Genomic DNA, 24,961 nt, shown 5'->3' on the forward strand with positions numbered 1-24,961 from the left:
TTTTCTTCCAAAACTTTTTCAATTTTTTAAATTCATATTCAAGCATTTTTATTATGGAAATTCTCAAACCTGTAGAAAAGTTTAAAGATCGTACCAAAAGCCTCCTTCCACTGAGAGGATACAACAATTACTATTTTGCTATGTCACAAATATATATAATTTTCTGTACCATTTGACAGAAAGTTGCTGAATGAATATTTTATTTTCATGTAATCTAATTGATCATGTAAGTAATTACACTCATTGTATAACTGTAAAATGTAGAACAAAAAGAAAAATTTAAAAATCAGCCGCTTTCCAAAATAAACTCTTCTTTATCTGAAAACAAGTAAACCAAAACAAAACAAAAACAAAGGAAAATAAAGTTCATCCATAACTGTCTTGATTGTTGGTTTGCAGAGCAAGTTTCTGAACCAAATTGATCTTCATTCGTCAGGGATGCCCCCTACTGGCTGTTGAGTGAATTGTCAGGTAGTGGGATTTTCATTTACAGTCTCTTCCAGAATTGATTCCTTAGGCTCCTTACTTGGCGGTGAATCAAGAAAGCTGAGTTTCTGAAACCGAAGAACATGCTTGGGGATCTTTATAAAATATTTTTTTATTAAGGTATTATTGATATACACTCTTATGAAGGTAACACATGAAAAAGCAATGTGGTTACTACATTTACCCATATTATCAAGTACCCACCCATACTCCATTGCAGTCACTGTCCATCAGTGTAGTAAGATGCCACAGATTCACTATGTGCCTTCTCTGTGCTACACTGTTTTCCCCGTGACCCCTCACATCATTTGTAGTAAACATAATATCCCTCAATCCCCTTCTCCCTCCCTCCCCACCTGCCCTCCCACATCCCTCCCCTTTAGTAACCACTAGACCCTTCTTGGAGTCTCTGAGGCTGCTGCTGTTTTGTTCCTTCAGTTTTACTTCGTTGTTATACTTCACAAATGAGGGAAATCATTTGGCACTTATCTTTCTACACCTGGCTTATTTCACAGAGCATAGTATCCTCCAGCTCCATCCATGTTGTTGCAAATGGTAGGATTTGTTTCTTTCTTATGGCTGAATAGTATTCATTGTGTGTATGTACCACCTCTTCTTTATCCATTCATCTACTGATGGACACTTAGGTTGCTTCCGTTTCTTGGCTATTGTAAATAGTGCTGCGATAAACAGGGGTGCATATGTCTTTTTAAATCTGAGAACTTGTATTCTTTGGGTAAATTCCAAGGAATGGGATTCCTGGGTCAAATGGTATTTCTATTTTTAGTTTTTTGAGGAATATCCATATTGCTTTCCACAATGGTTGAACTAGCTTACATTCCCACCAGCAGTGTAGGGGAGTTCCCCTTTCTCCGCATCTTCACCAGCATTTGTTGTTCTTAGTCTTTTTGATGCTGGCTATCCTAACTGGTGTGAGGTGATGCCTCATTGTGGTTTTAATTTGCATTTCCCTGATGATTAGTAATGTGGAGCATCTTTTCATGTGTCTGTTGGCCATCTGAATTTCTTCTTTGGAGAACTGTCTCTTCATATCCTCTTCCAATTTGTTAATCGGGTTATTTGCTTTTTGAGTGTTGAGGCATGTGAGTTCTTTATATATTTTGGATGTTAACCCCTTGTCAGATATGTCATTTATGAATATATTCTCCCATACTGTAGGATGCCTTTTTGTTCTGTTGATGGTGTCCTTTGCTGTACAGAAACTTTTAGTTTGATGTAGTTCCATGAGTTCATTTTTGCTTTTGTTTCCCTTGCTTGAGGAGATGCATTCAGGAACAAGTTGCTCATGCTTATACTCAGGAGATTTTTGCTTATGTTGTCTTCTAAGAGTTTTATGGTTTCTGGGGGATCATGGGGAGAACAGTATAGCACGGAGAAGGCACATAGTGACTCTGTGGCATCTTGCTGCACTGATGGACAGTGACTGCATTAGGGTATGTGTGGGGACTTGATAATATGGGTGAATGTAGTAACCACATTGTTTTTTCACGTGAAACCTTTGTAAGAGTGTATATCAATACCTTAATAAAAATTTTAAAAAAAGAGTTTTATGGTTTCATGACTTACATTCAGGCCTTTGATCCATCTTGAGTTTACTTTTGTGTATGGGGTTAAACAATAATCCAGTTTCATTGTCTTGCATGTAGCTGTCCAGTTTTGCCAACACCAGTTATTGAAGAGGCTGTCATATCCCCATTGTATGTCCATAGATCCTTTATCGTATATTAATTGACCACATTTATATCAGGGCTTTCTAGTCTGATCCATTGGTGTATTGTTCTGTTCTTGTGCCAGTACCAAATTGTCTTGATTACTGTGGCTTTGTAGTAGTGCTTGAAGTTGGAGAGCTTAATCCCCCCAGCTTTATTCTTCCCTCTCAGGATTGTTTTGGCTATTCAGGGTCTTTTGTGGTTCCATATGAACTTTAGAACGATTTGCTATAGTTCCTTGAAGAAAGCTGTTGGTATTTTTATATGAATTGCGTTGAATCTCTAGATTGCTTTAGGCAGCATGGCCATTTTAATAATATTAATTCTTCCTATCCATGAGCACAGGATGTGTTTCCATTTATTGATATCTTCTTTAATTTCTCTCATGAGTGTCTTGTAGTTTTGAAAGTATAGGTCTTTCACTTCCTTGGTTAAGTTATTCCTAGGTATTTTATTCTTTTTGATTCAATTGTGAATGGAATTGTTTTTCTGATTTCTCCCTCTGCTAGTTCATCATTAGTATATAAGAGTGCGATGGATTTCTGTGCATTAATTCTGTATCCTGCAATGTTGCTGAATTCAGATCCTAGATCTAGTAGTTTTGGAGTGGATTCTTTAGGGTTTTTTATGTACAATATCATGTCATCCTCAAACAGTGACATTATGTACAATATCATGTCATCCTCAAACAGTGACATTTTAACTTCTTTCTTACCAGTCTGGATGCCTTTTATTGCTTTGTGTTGTCTGATTGCTGTGGCTAGGACTTCTAGTACTATGTTGAATAAAAGTGGGGAGAGTGGGCATCCTTGTCTTGTTCCTGATCTTAAAGGAAAAGCTTTCAGCTTCTTGCTCTTATGTATGATGTTGGCTGTGGGTTGTCATATATGGCCTTTATTATGTTGAGGTACTTGCCCTCTGTACCCATTTTGTTGCAAGTTTTTATCATGAATAGGTGTTGAATTTTGTTGAATGCTTTTTCAGCATCTATGGAGATGATCATGTGAATTTTGTCCTTCTTTTGTTGATGTGGTATATCATGCTGATGGATTTTTGAATATTGTACCATCTTTGCATCTTTGGAATAAATTTCACTTGATCATGATGTATGATCTTCTTGATGTATTTTTGAATTTGGTTTGCTAATATTTATATTATTTTTGCATCTATGTTCGTCAGGGATATTGGTGTGTAATTTTCTTTTTTTGTGGTGTCTTTGCCTGGTTTTGGTTTTAGAGTGATGCTAGCCTCATAGAATGAGTTTGAAAGTATTCCCTCCTCTTCCACTTTTTGGAAAACTTTAAGGAGGATGGGTATTAGGTCTTCACTAAATGTTTGATAAAATTCTACAGTGAAGCCATCTGGTCCAGGAAGTTTTTTGACTGCCAATTCAATTTCATTGCTGGTAATTGGTCTGTTCAGATTTTCTCTTTGTTCCTGGGTCAGTCTTAGAAGGTTGTATTTTTCTAGAAAGTTGTCCATTTCTTCTAGGTTATTTAGTTTGTTAGCATATAATTTTTCATAGTATTCTCTAATAATTCTCTGTATTTCTATGGTGTCCATAGTGATTTTTCCTTTCTCATTTCTGATTCTGTTTATGTGTGTAGACTCTCTTTTTTTCTTGATAAGTCTGGCTAGGGGTTTGTTATTTTGTTTATTTTTTCAAAGAAACAGCTCCTGGTTTGATCGACTCTTTCTACTGTTTTATTCTTCTCAACTTTATTTATTTCTTCTCTGATCTTTATTCTGCCCCTCCTTCTGCTGACTTTGGGCCTCATTTGTTCTTCTAGTTTCATTAATTTTAAGTTTAGACTGATCATATTGGATTGTTCTTCTTTCCTGAGGTAAACCTATTTTGCAATATACTTCCCTTTAGCACAGTCTTTACTGTATCCCACAGATTTTGCAGTGTTGAGTTATTGTTTTCATTTGTCTCCATATATTACTTGATCTCTGTTTTTATTTGGTCATTGATCCATTGATTATTTAGGAGCATGTAGTTAAGCCTCCATGTGTTTGTGGGCTTTTTTATTTTCTTTGCATAATTTATTTCTAATTTCATACCTTTGTGGTCTGAGGAACTGGCTGGTACAATTTCAATCCTTCTGAATTTACTGAGGCTCTTTTTGTGGCCTAGTATATGACCTATTCTTGAAAATGTTCCATGTGCACTTGAAAAGAATGTGCATCCTGCTGCTTTTGGGTGCAATGTTCTGTAGATGTCTGCTAGGTCCATCTGTTCTAATGTGTTTTGGAGTGCCTCTGTCTCCTTACTTATTTTCTGTCTGGTGGATCTGACCTTTTGAGTGAGTGGTGTGTTGAAGTCTCATAAAATGAATGCATTGCATTCTATTTCCTCCTTTAATTCTGTTAGTATTTGTTTCACATATGTAGGTGCTCCTGTGTTGGGTCCATTGGTATTTATAATGATTATATTCTCTTGTTGGACTGAGCTCTTTATCATTACATAATGTCCTTCTTTGTCTCTTGTTACTTTCTTTGTTTTGAAACCTATTTTGTCTGATGCAAGTACTGCAACTCCTCCTTTTTTCTCCCTGTTGTTTGTACGAAATATGTTTTTCCATCCCTTCACTTTTAGTCTGAGTATGTCTTTGTGTTTGAAGTGAGTCTCTTGTAAGCAGCATATAGGTAGGTCTTGTTTTTTTTATCCATTCAGTAACTCTATGTCTTTTGTTTGGTGCATTCAGTCCATTTACATTTAGGGTGATTATCGATAGATATGTACTGATTGCCTTTGCAGACTTTAGATTCATGGTTACCAAAGGTTCAAAGGTAGCTTCTTTACTATCTAACAGTAAAAAATAACTCAGTATGGTATTTCAAACATAATCTAAAGGTTCTTTTTTTTTCTTCCTCCATTTTTTATGTATTAGGTATCATATTCTGTATTGTTTCTGTATCCCTTGACTGACTTTGGAGGTAGTTGATTTAATTTTGCATTTTCTTAGTAATTACTAAGTACTTCCTATACTGTGGTTTTATTTTGTCTGGTGACAGCTATGTAGCCTTAGAAGTACTTCCAGCTATAGCAATTCCTCCAAAATATGCTGTAGAGATGGTTTGTGGGAGGTAAATTCTCTCAACTTTTGTTTATCTGGAAATTGTTTAATCCCTACTTCAAATTTAAATGATAATCTTTCAGGGTAGATTATTCTTGTTTGGAGGACCTTCTGTTTCATTGCATTAAATATATATGCCACTCCTTTCTGGCCTGTAAGGTTTCTGCTGAGAAGTCTGATGGTAGCCTGATGGGTTTTCCTTTGTAGGTGATCTTTTTTCTCTCCTGGCTGATTTTAATACTCTGTTATCCTTGATCTTTGCCTCTTTAGTTATCATATGTCTTGATGTTGTCTTCCTAGGGTCCCTTGTGTTGGGAGATCTGTGCACCTCCATGGCCTAAGAGACTATCTCCTTCCCCAGATTGGGGAAGTTTTCAGCAATTACCTCCTCAAAGACACTTTCTGTCCCTTTTTCTCTCTCTTCTTCTGGTACCCCTATAATGCAAATATTGTTCCATTTGGATTGGTCACACAGTTCTCTCAATATTCTTTCCTTCCTAGAGAGCCTTTTTTCTCTCTCTGCCTCAGCTTCTTTGGATTCTTATTCTCTAATTTCTATTCCATTTACTGTCTCCTTTACCTCATCTAATCTGCTTTTAAATCCATCCATTGTATATTTCATGTCAGATACTGTATTTTTCAAAGTGTCTATTTTCCTCCTGAATTCATCCCTTAGCTCTGGAATATTTTTCTGTAGCTCCATTAACATGCTTATGACTTTTATTTTGATTTCTTTCTCAGGAAAATTAGTTCAGTTTCACTGAGCTCTCTTTCTGGTGTTTGAGGGATTTGGGATTGAACAAAGTTCTTCTGCCTTTTCATAATCCTATTGGCTATTAAGAAATATTAGGTTTGTGTAGGCAGTGCCCGCTAGTGTCCAGAAGCTCTGCTCTTCAGAGCTGCTCAGCACTTGGAGCAATGGTAGTGGTCACAGGCCAGCGGTGCTGGTGCCTACCATAAAGAGTGAGCTCTTTCCTTTTTACCAACTGCAGAGCTTGCCTCTGCTCTCAGGGCCAGTGAGCTACATGCAGGGAGCAGCTATTGCATTAAGGCCCTAAGTTGTCATAGGCAGGGCTGTCCTCTGGCTGGCCTGGAGCAATGATGGAGATTGCAGGTTTGCACACAGGTGCCAGAGTGGAGGAAGGAGTGGCAGGCTGCTTTTTATGGTGGGCTGTGTTGCCAGCCAGGGGGATGGAGTGCCTGAACCTCCTGAAAGTTCCCAACCTGATGGGCTGAATGTGCTGGGATGATTTTGTCCACCTGTTGTTTCTCCTGAGCAGCAAGCTCTGTGTGATCCTTGCCCCTTTAGCAGCCCTCTCGCTGTTGGGAAGTCTTTCAATGTGCCCATGTTTCTTTTGTCCCAGAGCAGCCGGTTGTGGGAACCTTTTCTCCACAAGCAGCGGAATCTGTCTCTGACTTTGCTTTCCAACCCCTCTAATCTCCAGAGCACCATGCAATGTGGGTTTGTGCTCCTGGAGTAGATTTCTATGACTGGGTATTTAGCAATCCTGGGCTCCTGCTCCCTTCCCACTCTGTTTCTTTTCCTCCCACAGGTGAGCTGGGGTTGGGGGAGTGCTCGGGTCCCACCAGGTTGTGGCTTTGTTACTTTACCTTTTTCCATGATGTAGATTTTACATTCTCTTTTCCCATATGTAGTCTGGCTGGTGCAATCTTATTTCTGGCCACTCATTTAGGAATAGTTGTATTTGCTGTATTTTCATATTATATGTGGTTTTGGGAGGAGATTTCTGCCTCACTTCTCACACCACCATCCTTTTTCCCTACCTGATTGTGGTAGCTTTGTAGTAGAGTTTGATGTCAGGGAGTGTAATCCCTCCAGCTTTGTTCTTTCTCAATATTGCTTTGGCTTTTTGTGTTTCCATATGAATTTTAGGTTAATTTTCTCTAGTTCATTGAAAAACGCCATTGGTGTTTTCACAGGGATTGCATTGACTCTGAATTACTTTGGGCAAGATGGCCACTTTGACAATATTAATTCTCCCTCTCCATGAGCATGGGATAGATTTCCATTTATTTGTGTCTTGTTTAATTTCTCTCATGAGGGTCTTATAGCTTTCAGAGTACAGGTCTTTCACCTACTTGTTTGGTTTATTCCTAGGTATTTTATTCTTTTGGATGCAATTGTAAATGGAGTTGTTTTCCCAATTTCTTTTTCTGCTAGTTCGTTTTTAGTATATAGGAACACAATAGATTTTTGTGCATTTAATTTTGTATCCTGCAACTTTGCTGATTCCAGTTATTAATTCTAATAGCTTTTTGCTGGAGTCTTTAGGGTGTATATCATATCATCTGCAAAAAGTGACATTTTTACTTTTTCCTTACCTATTTGGATGCCTTTTATGTCTTTATGTTATCTGATTGCCATGGCTAGGACTTCCAATACTATGTTGAATGAAAGTAATGAGCGTGGATATCCTTGTCTTATTCCTGATATTATAGGAAAAGCTTTCAGCTTTTTGCCATGGTGTGATGTTAGCCATGGTTTTGGCATATATGGCCTTTATTATTTTCAGGTGTGTTTCCACTGTACCAATTCTGTTAAGAATTGTTTTTATCATGAATGGATGTTGAATTTTGTCAAATGCTTTCTCAGCATCTACTGAGATTATCATATGAATTTTATCTTTCCTTTTGTTAATGTGTATCACATTGATTAATTTATGGATATTATAGCATCCCGGATCCCTGGAATACATCTGACTTGTTCATGATGGATGATCCTTTTGATGTATTTTTAAATTTGGTTTGATAATATTTGTTGAGGATTTTTGCATCTATATTCATCAGGAATATTTGTCTATAATTTTCTTTTTTTGTAATGTCTCCATTTGTGGTGTTAGAATGATGCTGGCCTCATAGAATGAGTTTGGAAGTACTACATTTTCTACTTTCTGGAACTTTAAGAAGGAGGAGTATTATCTTTTATTTAAATGATTGGTAAAATTCAGCTGTGAAGCCATCTGGTCCTGGACTTTTGTTTGTTGGGAGTTTTTCTTATTACCAATTCAATTTTGTTACTGTAATTGGTCTGTTCAGATTTTCTGTTTCTTCCTGGGTCAGTCTTGGAAGGCTATAATTTTCTAGGAATTTGTCCATTTCTTCTAGGTTGTCCAATTTATTGGTATATAGTTTTCATAGAATTCTTTTATAATTCTTTGTATTTGGTGTCACTTACAAGTTCTTTTTAATTACTGATTTTGTTTATTTATGTCCATTCTATTTTTTTTTCTTGGTACATCTGGCTAGGGGTTTGTCTATTTTATTTATTTTCTCAAAGAACCAGCTTTTGGTTTCATTGATTTTTTTTCTATTGCTGTTATTCTTCTCTATTTCATTTATTTCTGCTCTGATGTATATTATGTATCTCCTCCTAACTTTGGTTTCATTTGTTTTGTTTTGTTTTTTTGTAGTTTCTTTAATTGTCAGTTTAGACTATTTGCTATTTTTCTAGTTTCTTGACATAGGCCTGCATTACTATGTACTTCCCTTTTAGAGCCACTTTTGTGGCATTCCACATATTTTGAACTGTTGTATTTTTGTTTTCATTTGTCTCCATGTGTTACTTGATTTATCCTTTAACTTTCAGTCTATGTATATCTTTATGTCTGAAATGAATGTCTTTGAAACAGCAATAGATGGGTCTTGTTTCATTATCCATCCTGCCACCCTATGTCTTTTGTTTGGTGCATTTTGGTCATTTAAGGTAATTATTGATAGGGATGTACTTATTACCATTTTGCTAATTGTTTTCTGGTTGTTTTGTAGTTCCTCTCTGTTTCTTTCTTCCACTCTTTACTCTTATCTTGTTATTTGATGGTTTTCTTTAGTTTTTGTGATTGGATTTCTCTTTTTTAATTTTTTGTGTATCTGTTATGTAGCCTTTAGGTTTGTGGTTACCATAAGGTTCATGAATAGTTTCCTAAATAAATAACAGTCTATGTTAAGTTGATGATTGCTCTAATTCACACACAATCTAAAAGTACTTTTTAAAAATCTTCTTCCTCCTCCATACTTTATATGTAAGATGTTATAATCTATATCTTTTGTATATCACTTTACTGATTTTGTGTGTACTTGACTTCACTACTTTTTTTTAACTTCATACTTGTTTAGTAAGCAATTGGTCAACCACCATAACTGTAGGTTTATTTTCATTGATGAAAAATGTTTAGGCTTAAGAATATTTCTATCTACAGAAGTCCCTTTAACATATTCTGAAAGGCTAGCTTAGTGGTGGTGAATTCTTTCAACTCTCATTTATCTGGGAAACTTTTAATTTATCCTTCAATTCTGAGTGATAACATTGCCTAGGTAGGGCATTCTTGGTTGAAGGTCCTCTGTTTCAATACATTAAATATTTCATTCCACTCCCCTTTGGCCTGTAAAATTTCTGCTGAGAAATCTGTTGATATCCTCATGGCTTTGTCTTTATAAGTAAATTTTTGCCTCGTTCTAGCTGTTTTCAATGCCCTCTCTATCTTTAATATTTGTCATTTTTATTAAGTCTTGGTGCTGTTTTCCTGGGGTTCCTTTGATTAGGGGTTCATTGTGCTTCCAGGACCTGAGTGTCTATTTCCTTCTTCAGATTGGGGAAGTTTTCAGCTATTATTTCTTCAAAGAGACTTTCTACTCCTTTGTATCTCTCTCTTTCTGGTACCCCCATTATGAGAATATTATTTTGTTTGGACTTGTTACACTGCTCTCAGTATCCTTTCATTTCTAGAGATTTCTTTTTCTCTGTGTTCCTCAGGTTTGTTATTTTCCTGTTCTGTAATTTCCACCTCATTGTTTGTTTTCTCTACCTGCAGCAATCTATTATTCACTCCCTTCATTGTATTTTTCATTTCAGTTACTATATTCTTCAGCTCTAATTGGCTCTTTTTCAAATCTTCTATTTCTTTGTTGAAGTTCTCCCTGACATCATTCTTTTCCCCAGGCAGGGAACACCTTTATGAATGTTACTTTGAAGTTTTTATCAGGAAGATTGATAAACTCTGTTTTATTTAGCCCCTTTTCTGGTGTCTTATCTTGTTCTTTTGTTTGGAACATATTCCTCTGCCTCCTCATTTTGTCTGGGTTTCTGTATTTCTTCCTTTGTCTTAGATAGATCACAAGGCCTCCTGGAATAGTAAGCAATGGCTTTATGAAGAAAGCATCCTGTGGTGCCCAGAAGCTCAAGACTCTTTGCTCACCAGTACCTGGTTCTCCTTTGTGGTGGAGACAGTTCCTGTGGTGTACTCTGGGTTGGGCTGCAGGTCTTTCTGCCTGAGGGCAGTGGCTGATCTCTGCTGGCAGAGGCTGTCAGCTCACCTCTGCATGCCCTTTGTGTGCTGTGAGGCATTACTGCTGTGTTTCATTGTGGGTGGGGCTGCCCCCTGCCTGTGGGTAGCAATGATGGCTGCTGCTGGCCTCGCAGGCCAGGCAGGGTGCACTGTGCAGACTCACTGTGGGGTGAGCCACCAGTAGGATGCTGAGAGTTTATAGCTTGCTCCCTCAAGGGCCCCACCAGTTTCCCATCCTTAAGGCAGGATGGGAAAGCTGGGAATGTGTCTCCCCCACCTTCCAGGCGGCAAAGTCTGACTGCTGTTGGGCTGGTGGGGTAGGCAGGGCTGTTGTGCAGGGAAGTGCCTCTGTGGGGCTGAGTCACCAGCAAGGGAGAAGGAGCTTTTGGATCTTGTTCTCATGAATGCCTGAATTTTGGAGCTGAGGGAGGGCTGGGTAAAGTCCTCTTGCCCTTTCCCCTCCAGAGAGATCTCCCTCTAACCCCCACCCCTTGGAATACTTCCTGCTACTGGTAAATCTTTCAAACTGTCACTTCTATGCTGGGTCTCAGCAGGACCCATGGAGAGTGCTTGTCCTCCACAAGTGATGGGGGTCTCAGCCTCCGAGAGCCTCCGACTCCCCCTGGTGTCCAGCTCATTAATCACCAAAGCCCAGTGCAATCTGCACTCCTTCTCAGATATTCAGGGCCAGTACACAGGATTTCTGAGCATTTATCCCTCCCCACTTCTTTCATCTCCATCTTGTGAGCTGGGACGGGGGAAGGGCTTGGGTTCCAATCAATAGTGGCTTTGCCCCTTTAATCTTCTCAATGTGGTCTTCTCTTTTTCACCAGATATAGATGGTCTGCTCCAGTCTTCATGTCATTTTCAGAGTTAGTTTTATTGTAGTTGCTGTCTTAGTGTGTATGTTGCAGGAGGTCTCTACCTTGTGTTCCTACTCCACCGTCTTTTTTTGATCACCTGGAACCCCCATTTTTAGCCAGTTCATCAGAAGTAACTGTGATTGGCACCTAGAGTTGGGGAGGTCAGTCTTGTGGGACTGAGCCCTTAACTTATGAGATATTATATTGTCTGCAGCTAGTGTCAAAAAATAGGACACACAGCTAGGGTGACAGAGAATTGCTTGATGTAGGAAAAACCCACACATTTATTGTCAGAACTGCTGCCAATGTGGTAGTAATGTATAAGTAAAAGAAGAATACACAGGAAGAGAAGTGATTTTTTTTACCACACCCACTTAATAATCATTTTATTTTATTTTATTTTATTTTATGCATATTGAAACCATCCAACTTCTTTGAATCACATTGAAAGATATAACTAATGTAAACCTAATGGTTTATTTATCCGAAACCTGATGTTGGGGCAGTATCTTGTGATTCCTTGATTTTCTTTATTTTTTTCCCACTTTTCCAAATCTTACTCTGGAAAATTATAGCTTAATATTATCAGATACATTTTTAAAAATTAGATATGTTATTTTTATTTTTTTTTTATTTTTTATTTTTTTTTTAGATTAACAGAATTTATTGTTATTAAAGTTATTAAATTATTTAAAGTATTATTTAATTTGGATGAAGAGCATTTGTACAATGCAAATACCAACCAAAAGAAAAAAAGCTGGTGTGACCATATTAATATCAGAGTAGACTTCAGATGGAAGTATTACATGAGTTCACAGGGCCACTTACAATTTACAATTTTTTCATTATTTTATTTTATTTTTTTTTGTTTATGTAGCAAATATTTTATTGAGTGCTGCGTCCAAAAGAAATGGTTACTATCACAGAATGCATCAGAAAGAACAGCTAAAATTTCCTTTGACAACCTTACAGCATATGAAGATTGTGAAGACCTGAGGACAGTGTCTGAAATACTAAATGAACCTCATTTCTTTTCTAAACACTTAAGCCACTGTATTTTTTAAATCAATTTTTAAATATGGAAAGTATGTTTAATGTTCATGTTACTTATTATATTTTAAGGGGTGAGCAAATTTCATGCCTGATCAATTAACTCATTTTCCTTTCAAATAAATTAGGGAAGGTTCTATGCCTAAAAAAGAAAAGTATTAATGAAACACAATTACCTCTAGGGTTTTGGGTGTAGTCACCATCCATGGTTCTTTAGAAAAAAGTAAAACATGTAACTTACTATGATTTAAAGCTTTATATATATTTTTTTTGAACGAACCCAAAGATGTTTATTATAACTTTTTTTTTTTTTTAATTTTTTTTTTTTTTTTGAGAGGGCATCTCTCATATTTATTGATCAAATGGTTGTTAACAACAATAAAATTCAGTATAGGGGGGTCAATGCTCAATGTACAATCATTAATCCATCTCAAGCCTAATTCTCGTCAGTCTCCAATCTTCTGAAGCATAACGAACAAGTTCTTACATGGTGAACGAATTCTTACAGAGTGAATAAATTCTTACATGGTGAACAGTACAAGGCGATTCATCACAGAAACTTTGGGTTTTGATCATGCAATATGACCTATAAACCATCAGGTCAAATATGAATATTCATTTGATTTTTGTACTTGATTTATATGTTGATCCCACATTTCTCCTATTATTATTATTATTTTTATTTTTAATAAAATGCTGAAGTGGTAGGTAGATGCAAGATAAAGGTAGAAAACATAGTTTAGTGCTGTAAGAAGGCAAATATAGATGATCAGATGATCAGGTGTGTGCCTATGGACTAAGTATTAATCCAGGCTAGACAAGGGCAGCAAGACATCCACGGATGCAGAAGATTTCTCTCAAAGCAGGGGGGGTGAGGTTCTGAGCCTCACCTCTGTTGATCCCCAAATTCTCACCTGATGGCCCCCCTGCGACTGTGCCTGTCTTAGGTTGTTCCTCCCTTGAGGAATCTTACCCGTCTCTGGCTAACCAGTCATCTTCCGGGGCCATACAGGGAAATGTAAAGTTGGTAAGTGAGAGAGAAGCCATATTGTTTGCAAAGGTTAGCTTTTTACTTCTTTGCAGATTTATGCCCTGTGGCTTCTATGCCCAGCACTTGTCTCGAGGTATCTTTACCACCTGGAGGAATTATGATACTCGGTAAATTCGATATGAGGCACGAATTCTATTTAAGGTTTGTAATTAGGAAGGAAGAAGAAAAGCTATAGATGTAGCATATGAAGGAAACTTGGGAGGATTGATTATTTCTTTGACATATCTTCTTGTATAGTACCTTAAGTATGTATAGGTTTTAAACTACTAACTAATTTGCACACACATATTAACATAATAGGAATACGGTGACATAAACAAAGCAAATCTATAATTACCAGCCATCTCCAGTGAAGCCAAGAAAACCATTTAGGCACCCTAGGCATTTGTGAAAATTTATCTATGATATGATGGATATTGTCCAACTGTACTTGAACCATCAGACAAATTAAAGCAGCCCATTTCTGGGATCTGTTCACATCCCATATGTTCTTTTAACCATAGATAGTCTATAGTCATGAGATTTTGGGGTGCTACAACTTGCACCCCTCCCAACTCCTGGTTGAGTTCCAACAGTACAGATCCAGTCAAATTCGTTGTCTCACTGTATGCACATGCCAGCCTAGACATCTCCCTCCTCCTTCTTATGGCAAGTCCAGGAGACGGTGGGCTGGATGCAGCCACAACCGCAGCATCGTCCGGATCCCTGTGGAGGCTTTTTGATGATCATTCCCCGGCACGAGTCCTCCAGAGAGTGCTGATGCCGGAAGCTCCTCCTCTTATTGTATCTTAGTTCATTTTCTGGGTATCCAAGCTAGGCCTTGATCTTCTGCGTAGAAACAAACAGACCCTTTGCCCACACTTTGACATGCCCTCTATACCACTGTGCAGAACTCATTGGAGGTCAGCACACAGTAACTGCTTTTTTTTTTTTTTTTAATTAAGAGAAAGGAATATTATCAGAAAAGAGTACCTCCATAGCTGATCATCTGACACCCTTTAAGTGATCAACATTAAGGATATTTAAAGCATGCGTTGATCTTTGATTTACCAATAGTTTTATCCTGTTAAGGAGTAATCCCCCTTTTCTTTCTTTCTTTCTTTTTTTTTTTAAAATTTTTAATCTACACTTACCTGAAGAATACTATGTTTACTATGCTCTCCCCTATATCAGGTCCCCCCTAACAATCACATTACGGTTACTGTCCATCAGCTTAGCAAAATGTGGTAGAGTCACTACTTGTCCTCTCTGTGTTGTGCAGCCCACCCTCCCCTTTCTCCCTCCCCCCCATGCATGCTAATCTTAATACCCCCCTTCTTCTTCCCCCCCCTTATCCCTCCCTGCCCACCCATCCTCCCCAGTTCCTTTCCCTTTGGTACCTGTTAGTCCATTTTTGGGTTCTGTAATTCTGCTGCTGTTTTGTTCCTTCAGTTTTTCCTTTGTTCCTATACTCCTCAGATGAGTGAAATCATTTGGTATTTCTCTTTCTCCGCTTGGCTTATTTCACTGAGCATAATACTCTCCAGCTCCATCCATGTTGCTGCAAATGGTTGGATTTTTCCACTTCTTATGGCTGAGTAGTATTCCATTGTGTATATGTACCACATCTTCTTTATCCATTCATCTACCGATGGACATTTAGGTTGCTTCCAATTCTTGGCTATTGTAAATAGTGCTGCGATAAACATAGGAGTGCATCTGTCTTTCTCAAACTTGATTGCTGCGTTCTTAGGGTAAATTCCTAGGAGTGGAATTCCTGGGTCAAATGGTAGGTCTGTTTTGAGCATTTTGATGCACCTCCATACTGCTTTCCACAATGGTTGAACTAATTTACATTCCCACCAGCAGTGTAGGAGGGTTCCCCTTTCTCCACAGCCTCGCCAACATTTGTTGTTGTTTGTCTTTTGGATGGCAGCTATCCTTACTGGTGTGAGGTGATACCTCATTGTAGTTTTAATTTGCATTTCTCTGATAATTAGCGATGTGGAGCATCTTTTCATGTATCTCTTGGCCATCTGTATTTCTTTTTTGGAGAACTGTCTGTTCAGTTCCTCTGCCCATTTTTTAATTGGGTTATTTGTTTTTTGTTTGTTGAGGCGTGTGAGCTCTTTATATATTCTGGACGTCAAGCCTTTATCAGATCTGTCATTTTCAAATATATTCTCCCATACTGTAGGGTTCCTTTTTGTTCTATTGATGGTGTCTTTCGCTGTACAGAAGCTTTTCAGCTTAATGTAGTCCCACTTGCTCATTTTTGCTGTTGTTTTCCTTGCCCGGGGAGATATGTTCAAGAAGAGATCACTCATGTTCACATCTAAGAGGTTTTTGCCTATGTTTTTTTCCAAGAGTTTAATGGTTTCGTGACTTACATTCAGGTCTTTGATCCATTTTGAGTTTACCTTTGTATATGGGGTTAGACAATGGTCCAGTTTCATTCTCCTACATGTAGCTGTCCAGTTTTGCCAGCACCATCTGTTGAAGAGACTGTCATTTTGCCATTGTATGTCCATGGCTCCTTTATCAAATATTAATTGACCATATATGTTTGGGTTAATTTCTGGGGTCTCTAATCTGTTCCACTGGTCTGTGGCTCTGTTCTTGTGCCAGTACCAAATTGTCTTGATTACTATGGCTTTGTAGTAGAGCTTGAAGTTGGGGAGTGAGATCCCCCCTACTTTATTCTTCTTTTTCAGGATTGCTTTGGCTATTCGGGGTCTTTGGTGTTTCCATATGAATTTTTGAATCATTTGTTCCAATTCATTAAAGAATGTTGCTGGTAATTTGAGAGGGATTGCATCAAATTTGTATATTGCTTTCGGCAGGATGGCCATTTTGACGATATTAATTCTTCCTAGCCATGAGCATGGGATGAGTTTTCATTTATTAGTGTCCCCTTTAATTTCTCTTAAGAGTGACTTGTAGTTTTCAGAGTATAAGTCTTTCACTTCCTTGGTTAGGTTTATTCCTAGGTATTTTATTCTTTTTGATGCAATGGTGAATGGAATTGTTTTCCTGATTTCTCTTTCTATTGATTCGTTGTTAGTGTATAGGAAAGCTACAGATTTCTGTGTGTTGATTTTGTATCCTGCAACTTTGCTGTATTCCGATATCAGTTCTAGTAGTTTTGGAGTGGAGTCTTTAGGGTTTTTTATGTACAGTATCATATCATCTGCAAATAGTGACAGTTTAACTTCTTCTTTACCAATCTGGATTCCTTGTATTTCTTTGTTTTGTCTGATTGCCGTGGCTAGGACCTCCAGTACTATGTTAAATAACAGTGGGGAGAGTGGGCATCCCTGTCTGGTTCCCGATCTCAGTGGAAATGCTTTCAGCTTCTCGCTGTTCAGTATAATGCTGGCTGTGGGTTTATCATATATGGCCTTTATTATGTTGAGGTACTTGCCCTCTATTCCCATTTTGCTGAGAGTTTTTATCATGAATGGATGTTGAATTTTGTCAAATGCTTTTTCAGCATCTATGGAGATGATCATGTGGTTTTTGTCTTTCTTTTTGTTGATGTGGTGGATGATGTTGATGGATTTTCGAATGTTGTACCATCCTTGCATCCCTGGGATGAACCCCACTTGGTCATGGTGTATGATCCTTTTGATATACTGTTGAATTCTGTTTGCTAATATTTTATTGAGTATTTTTGCATCTACATTCATCAGGGATATTGGTCTGTAATTTTCTTTTTTGGTGGGGTCTTTTCCTGGTTTTGGTATTAGGGTGATGTTGGCTTCATAGAATGAGTTTGGGAGTATTCCCTCTTCTTCTATTTTGTGGAACACTTTAAGGAGAATGGGTATTATGTCTTCTCTGTGTGTCTGATAAAATTCCGAGGTAAATCCGTCCGGCCCCGGGGTTTTGTTCTTGGGTAGTTTTTTGATTACTGTTTCAATTTCTTTGCTTGTAATTGGTTTGTTTAACTTTTGTGTTTCTTCCTTGGTCAGTCTTGGGAGGTTGTATTTTTCTAGGAAGTTGTCCATTTCTTCTAGGTTTTCCAGCTTGTTGGCATATACGTTTTCATAGTAGTCTTTAATAATTCTTTGTATTTCTGTGGAGTCTGTCGTGATTTTTCCATTCTCATTTCTGATTATGTTGATTTGTGTTGACTCTCTTTTTCTCTTAATAAGTTGGGCTAGAGGCTTATCTATTTTGTTTATTTTCTCAAAGAACCAGCTCTTGGTTTCGTTGATTTTTGCTATTGTTTTATTCTTCTCAATTTTGTTTATTTCTTCTCTGATCTTTATTATGTCCCTCCTTCTGCTGACTTTAGGCCTCATTTGTTCTTCTTTTTCCAGTTTTAATAGTTGTGATGTTAGACTATTCATTTGGGATTGTTCTTCCTTCTTCAAGTGTGCCTGGATTGCTATATACTTTCCTCTTAAGACTGCTTTCGCTGCATCCCACAGAAGTTGGGGCTTAGTGTTGTTGTTGTCATTTGTTTCTATATATTCCTTGATCTCTATTTTGATTTGTTCATTGATCCATTGATTATTTAGTAGCATGTTGTTAAGCCTCCATGTGTTTGTGAGCCTTTTTGTTTTCTTTGTAGAATTTATTTCTACTTTCATACCTTTGTGGTCTGAAAAATTGGTTGGTAGAATTTCAATATTGTGGAATTTACTGAGGCTCTTTTTGTGAGCTAGTATGTGGTCTATTCTGGAGAATGTTCCATGTGCACTTGAGAAGAATGTATATCCTGTTGCTTTTGGATGTAAAGTTCTATAGATGTCTATTAGGTCCATCTGTTCTAGTGTGTTGTTCAGTGCCTGTGTGTCTTTACTTATTTTCTGCCCGGTGGATCTATCCTTTGGGGTGAGTGGTGTGTTGAAGTCTCCTACAATGAATGCATTGCAGTCTATTTCCCTCTTTAGTTCTGTTAGTATTTGCTTCACATATGCTGGTGCTCCTGTATTGGGTGCATATATATTTAGAATGGTTATATCCTCTTGTTGGACTAAGCCCTTTATCATTATGTAGTGGCCTTCTTTATCTCTTGTTACTTTCTTTGTTTTGAAGTCTATTTTGTCTGATATTAGTACTGCAACCCCTGCTTTCTTCTCACTGTTGTTTGCCTGAAATATGTTTTTCCATCCCTTGACTTTTAGTCTATGCTTATCTTTGGGTTTAAGGTGAGTTTCTTGTAAGCAGCATATAGATGGGTCTTGCTTTTTTATCCATTCTATTACTCTATGTCTTTTGATTGGTGCATTAAGTCCATTTACATTTAGGGTGACTATTGAAAGATATGTACTTATTGCCATTGCAGGCTTTAGATTCGTGGTTACCAAAGGTTCAAGGTTAGCTTCTTTAGTATCTTACTGCCTAACTTAGCTCGCTTATTGAGCTGTTATATACACTGTCTGGAGAGTCTTTTCTTCTCTCCCTTCTTATTCCTCCTCCTCCATTCTTCATATGTTGTGTGTTTTGTTCTGTGCTCTTTTTAGGGGTGCTCCCATCTAGAGCAGTCCCTGTAGGATGCCCTGTAGAGGTGGTTTGTGGGAAGCAAATTCCCTCAGCTTTTGCTTGTCTGGGAATTGTTTGATCCCACCATCATATTTAAATGATAGTCGTGCTGGATACAGTATCCTTGGTTCAAGGCCCTTCTGTTTCATTGCATTAAGTATATCATGCCATTCTCTTCTGGCCTGTAGGGTTTCTGTTGAGAAGTCTGATGTTAGCCTGATGGGTTTTCCTTTATAGGTGACCTTTTTCTCTCTAGCTGCCTTTAAAACTCTTTCCTTGTCCTTGATCCTTGCCATTTTAATTACTATGTGTCTTGGTGTTGTCCTCCTTGGATCCTTTCTGTTGGGGGTTCTGTGTAATTCCATGGTCTGTTCGATTATTTCCTGCCCCAGTTTGGGGAAGTTTTCAGCAATTATTTCTTCAAAGAGACTTTGTATCCCTTTTCCTCTTTCTTCTTCTTCTGGTACCCCTATAATACGAATATTATTCCTTTTGGCTTGGTCACATAGTTCTCTTAGTGTTGTTTCATTCCTGGAGATCCTTTTATCTCTCTCTATGTCAGCTTCTATACGTTCCTGTTCTCTGGCTTCTATTCCTTCAATGGCCTCTTACATCTTATCCATTCTGCTTATAAATCCTTCCAGGGATTGTTTCACTTCAGTGATCTCTTTCCTGACATCTGTGATCTCCTTCCGGACTTCATCCCACTGCTCTTGCATTTTTCTCTGCATCTCATCCCATTGCTCTTGCATTTTTTTCTGCATCTCTGTCAGCATGTTCATGATTTTTATTTTGAATTCTTTTTCAGGAAGACTAGTTAGGTCTGTCTCCTTCTCAGGTGTTGTCTCTGTTATCTTTGTCTGCCTGTAGTTTTGCCTTTTCATGGTGATAGAGATAGTTTGCAGAGCTGGTACAAGTGACCGCTGGAAGAGCTTCCCTTCTTGTTGGTTTGTAGCCTTTTCCTGGGAGAATAGCGACCTCTAGTGGCTTGTGCTGGGCAGCTGTGCGCAGACAGGGCTTCTGCTTCCTGCCCAGTTGCTTTGGGGTTTATCTCCGCTGTTGCTGTGGGCTTGGCCTGGCTGGGGCTGTTCCTCCAAAATGGTGGAGCCCCGTTGGAGGGGGAGCAGCCAGGAGACTATTTATCTCCGTAAGGGGCCTCTGTGCTCCCTGCTGCCCAGGGGGTTAGAGTGCCCAGAGATCCCCAGATTCCCTGCTTCTGGTCTAAGTGACCTGTCCTGCCCCTTTAAGATTTCCAAAAAGCACTCTCCAAACCAAAACAACAGCAGCAACAATGAGAGAGGGAACAGAAACAAAGAGAAAAAAAAAAGGAAAAAAAAGGAAAAAACAAGCGATTTTTTTTTTTTTTTTTTTTTTGTCCTCAGGTTCCGGTCCCAGGCACCCGCTCACTGGTCCTGCTGCCCTGTCTCCCTAGCACCAGGGTCCCTGTCCTTTCAAGGCTTCCAAAAAGCACCCACCCACCGGTCCTGCAGGGAAGGAATGCTCAATATTCTTTGTCCTCAGGCACTGGTCCCATGCACCCGCTCACCAGTCCTGCCGCCCTGCCTCCCTAGCACCGGGGTCCCTGTCCCTTCAAGGCTTCCAAAAAGCACTCGGCAAAAAGAGAGAAAAAAAAGGGGAAAAATGCGTGATTTCTTCCGTCCTCAGGTGCTGGTCTCAGGCACCCACCCACCGGTCCCACAGGGAAAAATGCCGGATATTCTTTGTCCTCAGGTGCCGGTCCCAGGCACCCGCTCACCAGTCCCGCCACCCTGCCTCCCTAGCACCGGGGTCCCTGTCCCTTTTAGGCTTCCAAAAAGCACTCGCAGAAAAAAGAAAGAAAAAAAAAGGGGAAAAACGCGCGATTTCCTCTGTCCTCAATTGCCGGTCTCAGGAACCCGCCCACCGGTCCCGCAGGGAAAAACGGGGAATATTCTTTGTCCTCAGGCGCCGGTCCCAGCCACCCGCTCACCAGTCCCGCCACCGTGCCTCCCTAGCACTGGGGTCCCCGTCCCTTCAAGGCTTCCAAAAAGTGCTCGCCAAAAAGAGAAAAAAAAAAAAAGGGGAAAAACGCGCGACCTCCTCCGTCCTCAGGCACCGGTCTCAGGCACCCGCCCCCAGGTCTCGCAGGGAGAAACGCGGGATATTCTTTGTCCTCCGGCGCCGTTCCCAGGCACCTCCTCACCGGTCCCGCCACCCTGCCTCCCCAGCAACTGGGGCCCGTCTCTCTAAGGCTTCCAAAAAGCGCTCGCCAAAAAAAAAAAAAAAACGGCTCCGGTTTCTCTCCACCCGCCGGGAGCCGGGGGGAGGGGCGCTCGGGTCCCGCCGGGCTGGGGCTTGTATCTTACCCCCTTCACAAGGCGCTGGGTTCTTGCAGGTGTGGATGTGGTCTGGATGTTGTCCTGTGTCCTGTGGTCTCTATTTTAGGAAGATTTTTCTTTGTTATATTTTCATAGCTCTATGTGTTTTTGGGAGGAGATTTCCACTGCTCTACTCACGCCGCCATCTTGGCTCCGCCCCTCGTTATTTTTATTTTTTATATTGAAGTATATACAATAAAATGCACAAATCTTATTGTACAGGTCAAAGAATCTTGACATGTGTATACATTCATGTAGCCATCACCCAGATCAAGACATGAAACATTCTCATTATTTTTATCACCCTTCATCTATTTCACTCATCCCCTAGAGTAAACAGCATTCTGTTCTCTGTGAGTCTATTCCTGTTTAATTTGCTTGTGTTGGTTTTCAGATTCCACATATAAATGATATCATAAAGCATTTGTCTTTCCTTTTCTGACTTATTTCACTTAGCATAATATCCTCTAGGTCTATCCCATTTTATCCCAAATGGCAAGATTTCATTATCTTTTATGGCTTAGTAATATTCCAATATATATATATATATGTATTAATTATTATTTATTTCCAGCTCTTTAGTTTTATTTATTTCTTTCTCCACTATCTTATTTTGCCAAAATGTTTTGAAGCAAATTCTGTCTGTAAACATTTCAGGATATCTCTTAACATGAGAAATTGAAAAATATATAACCACACTACCATAATCAAACCCACAAAATTAACATTAATTCCTTACTATTATCTAATTTCTGTGTTAACTATGATTGTCTCAAAATATTTGTTTATTTTTTTAAGAGTTCATCAGGTCTGTTTTTCCAACACTATTTTGTTTAAGAGGCTGTCTTCAAAGTGTCTATCAGTAGATGAATGGATAGAGAAGATGTGGAACATTTATACAATGGAATATTATTCAGTCATAAAAAGAAAGAAACCATGACATTTGAGGCAACATAGAAGGACTTAGAAGGTACTAAGTAAAGTAAGTCAGTCAGAGAAAAAGGAATACCATATGGTTTTACTTACATGTGGAATCTAGAAACTAAACAAAAGAAACTGAACAAAACAGCAACAGACTTACAGACAATGAGAAGTGACTGGTGATTAGTATGGGGGAGGGGTTGGGGTGGTTGCATAAAATAGGTGAAGGGGATAAAGAGACACAAAATCTCAATCATAATATAAATTAGTCATGGGGAGGAAAGAACAGCATAGAGAATACAGTCAATTGTTCTGTAACATCTTTTATGTTGACAGATAGTAACTGCACTAGTTGGGGTGCGCATTTAATAATGTATGTAAGTGTGGATCACTACGCTGTGTACTTGAAACCAATATACACCTATGCATCAATAAAAAAGAGTTCATCAGGATCCAAGCAAGTTTCACAAAAGCATCTGCACAGTATGTATCCTTTTAAAACAATTTTTATTGAAATGTAGTTTACATATAATATTATGTTGGTTTCTGATGACAATTTAGTGGTTCTTCAGTTGTATACATTATTAAATGCTCACCATTGTAAGTGTAGTTACCATCTATCATAAACAAAAATTTTAGAATATTATGAGCTGCATTCTCTCTGCTTTACTTCCATCCCTGTGATGAAATTATCTTATGCTTAGAAGTTTGTACCCCTTTATACCCTTCACCTGTTTCAGCTGCCTCCACTTGCAGTGGTAACCAACAGTCTGTTCTGTGTGGTTACAATTTTTGTTTGTTTATTTATTTATTTATTTGTTTTTCACATTCCATGTGAAAGTGAAACTATATGGTATTCCTCTTTCTTTGACTTACTTCACTTAGCATAATACTCTATATGCCCATCAATGTTCCTACTAATGGCAAGATTTCTTTATTTTTATGGCTGAAAAATATTCCATTGTGTATATGTACCATATCTTTCTTATCCATTAATCTATTGATGGGCACTTTGGTTGCTTCCAAATCTTGGCTATTGTAAATAATGCTGCAGTTAACATTGGAACATGTAATATCTTTTCAAATTAATGATTTCATTTTCTTTGGGTAAATTGTAAGAGGTGGAATTGCTGAGTCATATGACATTTAATGTTTAGTTTTTTGAGGAACCTCCATACTGATTTCTAAAGTGGCTACGTCAAGGTGCAATCCCACCAACAGTTTAGGGGGGTTCCCTTTTCTCCACATCTTCACCAACGCTTGTTATTTTTTGATAGTAGACATTAAGCTGGTGTGAGGTAATATCTCAATATCTCATTGTAGTTTTGACTGGCATTTCCCTGATGATTGTGGTATCAAGAATCTTTTTCTATATGTCTTCTTTGGAAAAATGTCTATCAGGTCTTCTGCCCATTTTTAAATTGGATTATTTGTGGTTTTTTTGGTGTTGAGTTGTATGAGTTCTTTATATATTTTGGATATTAACCCCTTATTAGATATATCATTTGCAAATATATTTTTCCATACAGTATGTTGCCTTTTCATTATTTTGATGGTTTCTTTTGTTGTACAGAAGCTTTTTAGTTTCTTATAGTCCCACATGCTTATTTTTGCTTTTGTTTCCCTTGCTTGGGGATACATATACAGAAAAAAATTCTAATATTGTAGTTCAAGAGTTTATTGTTTATTTTCTTTTCTAAGAGTTTTATGTTTTCATGTCTTATATTTAAGATTTTATCCATTTTGAGTTTATTTTTGTGTATGGTGTAAGACAATGGTCCAGTTTTATTCTTCTGCATGTAGCTGTCCTATTTTCCAAACACCTTTTATTGAAGAGACTGTTTTTTCTCCATTGTTTATTCTTGTCATGGTAGTTGACCATATAGGCATGGGTTTGTTTCCATACCCTCTATTCTGTTCCACTGTTCTGTGTATCTGTTCTCGTGTCAGTAACATACTGTTTGGGTTATGGTAGCTTTGTGTAATGTTTGAAGTCAGGGAGCATGATAACTTCAGCTCTGTTCTTATTTCTCAGGTTTGCTTTGGTTATTCAGGGTCTTTGGCGGTTCCATATAAATATTAGGATTATTTGTTCTAGTTCATTGAAAAATGCTGTTGGTATTTTGGTAGGGATTACATTGAATCTGTAAATTGCTTTCAGAAGGATGGCCATTTTGACAATGTTAATTCATCCTGTTCATGAGTGTGAAATAGATTTCCATTAATTTGTGTCTTCATCAATTCCCTTCATCGGTGTCTTATACTTTCCAAAGTACAAGTCTTTCACTTCCTTGGTTGGTTTTATTCTTAGGTATTGTATTCTTTTTGATGCAGTTGTAAATGGAATCATTTCCCAGATTTCTCTTTCTGCTAGTTCATTTTAGTATGTAGGAATGCAACAGATTCCTGTATACTGATTTTGTGTCCTGCAACTTTACTGAATGCATTTATCAGTTCTAATTGTATTTTGGTGGAGTTGTTAAGGATTTCTCTGTATAGTATCATGTCATCTGTAAATAGTAACAGTTTTACTTTTTCCTTACCAAGTTGTATGCTTTTTTTTTTCTTTTTCATGTCTGATTGCTGTGGCTAGGACCTCCAGTGTTATTTTTTTCATAAAAGTGGTGAGACTGGAGTTCCATGTCTTG

General features: G+C 38.2%; 1 protein-coding gene across 3 annotated transcripts in view; it reads left to right on the top strand.

Annotated features, from left to right (window-relative positions):
* MGAT1 (alpha-1,3-mannosyl-glycoprotein 2-beta-N-acetylglucosaminyltransferase) overlaps positions 1-24,961 on the top strand; it is a 139,657-nt gene that overhangs the window by 22,753 nt on the left and 91,943 nt on the right. The window lies entirely within an intron of this gene.

Source organism: Manis javanica, chromosome 14 (genome assembly GCF_040802235.1).
Source record: "Manis javanica isolate MJ-LG chromosome 14, MJ_LKY, whole genome shotgun sequence".
In the NCBI taxonomy this organism is placed as follows: Eukaryota; Metazoa; Chordata; class Mammalia; order Pholidota; family Manidae; genus Manis; species Manis javanica.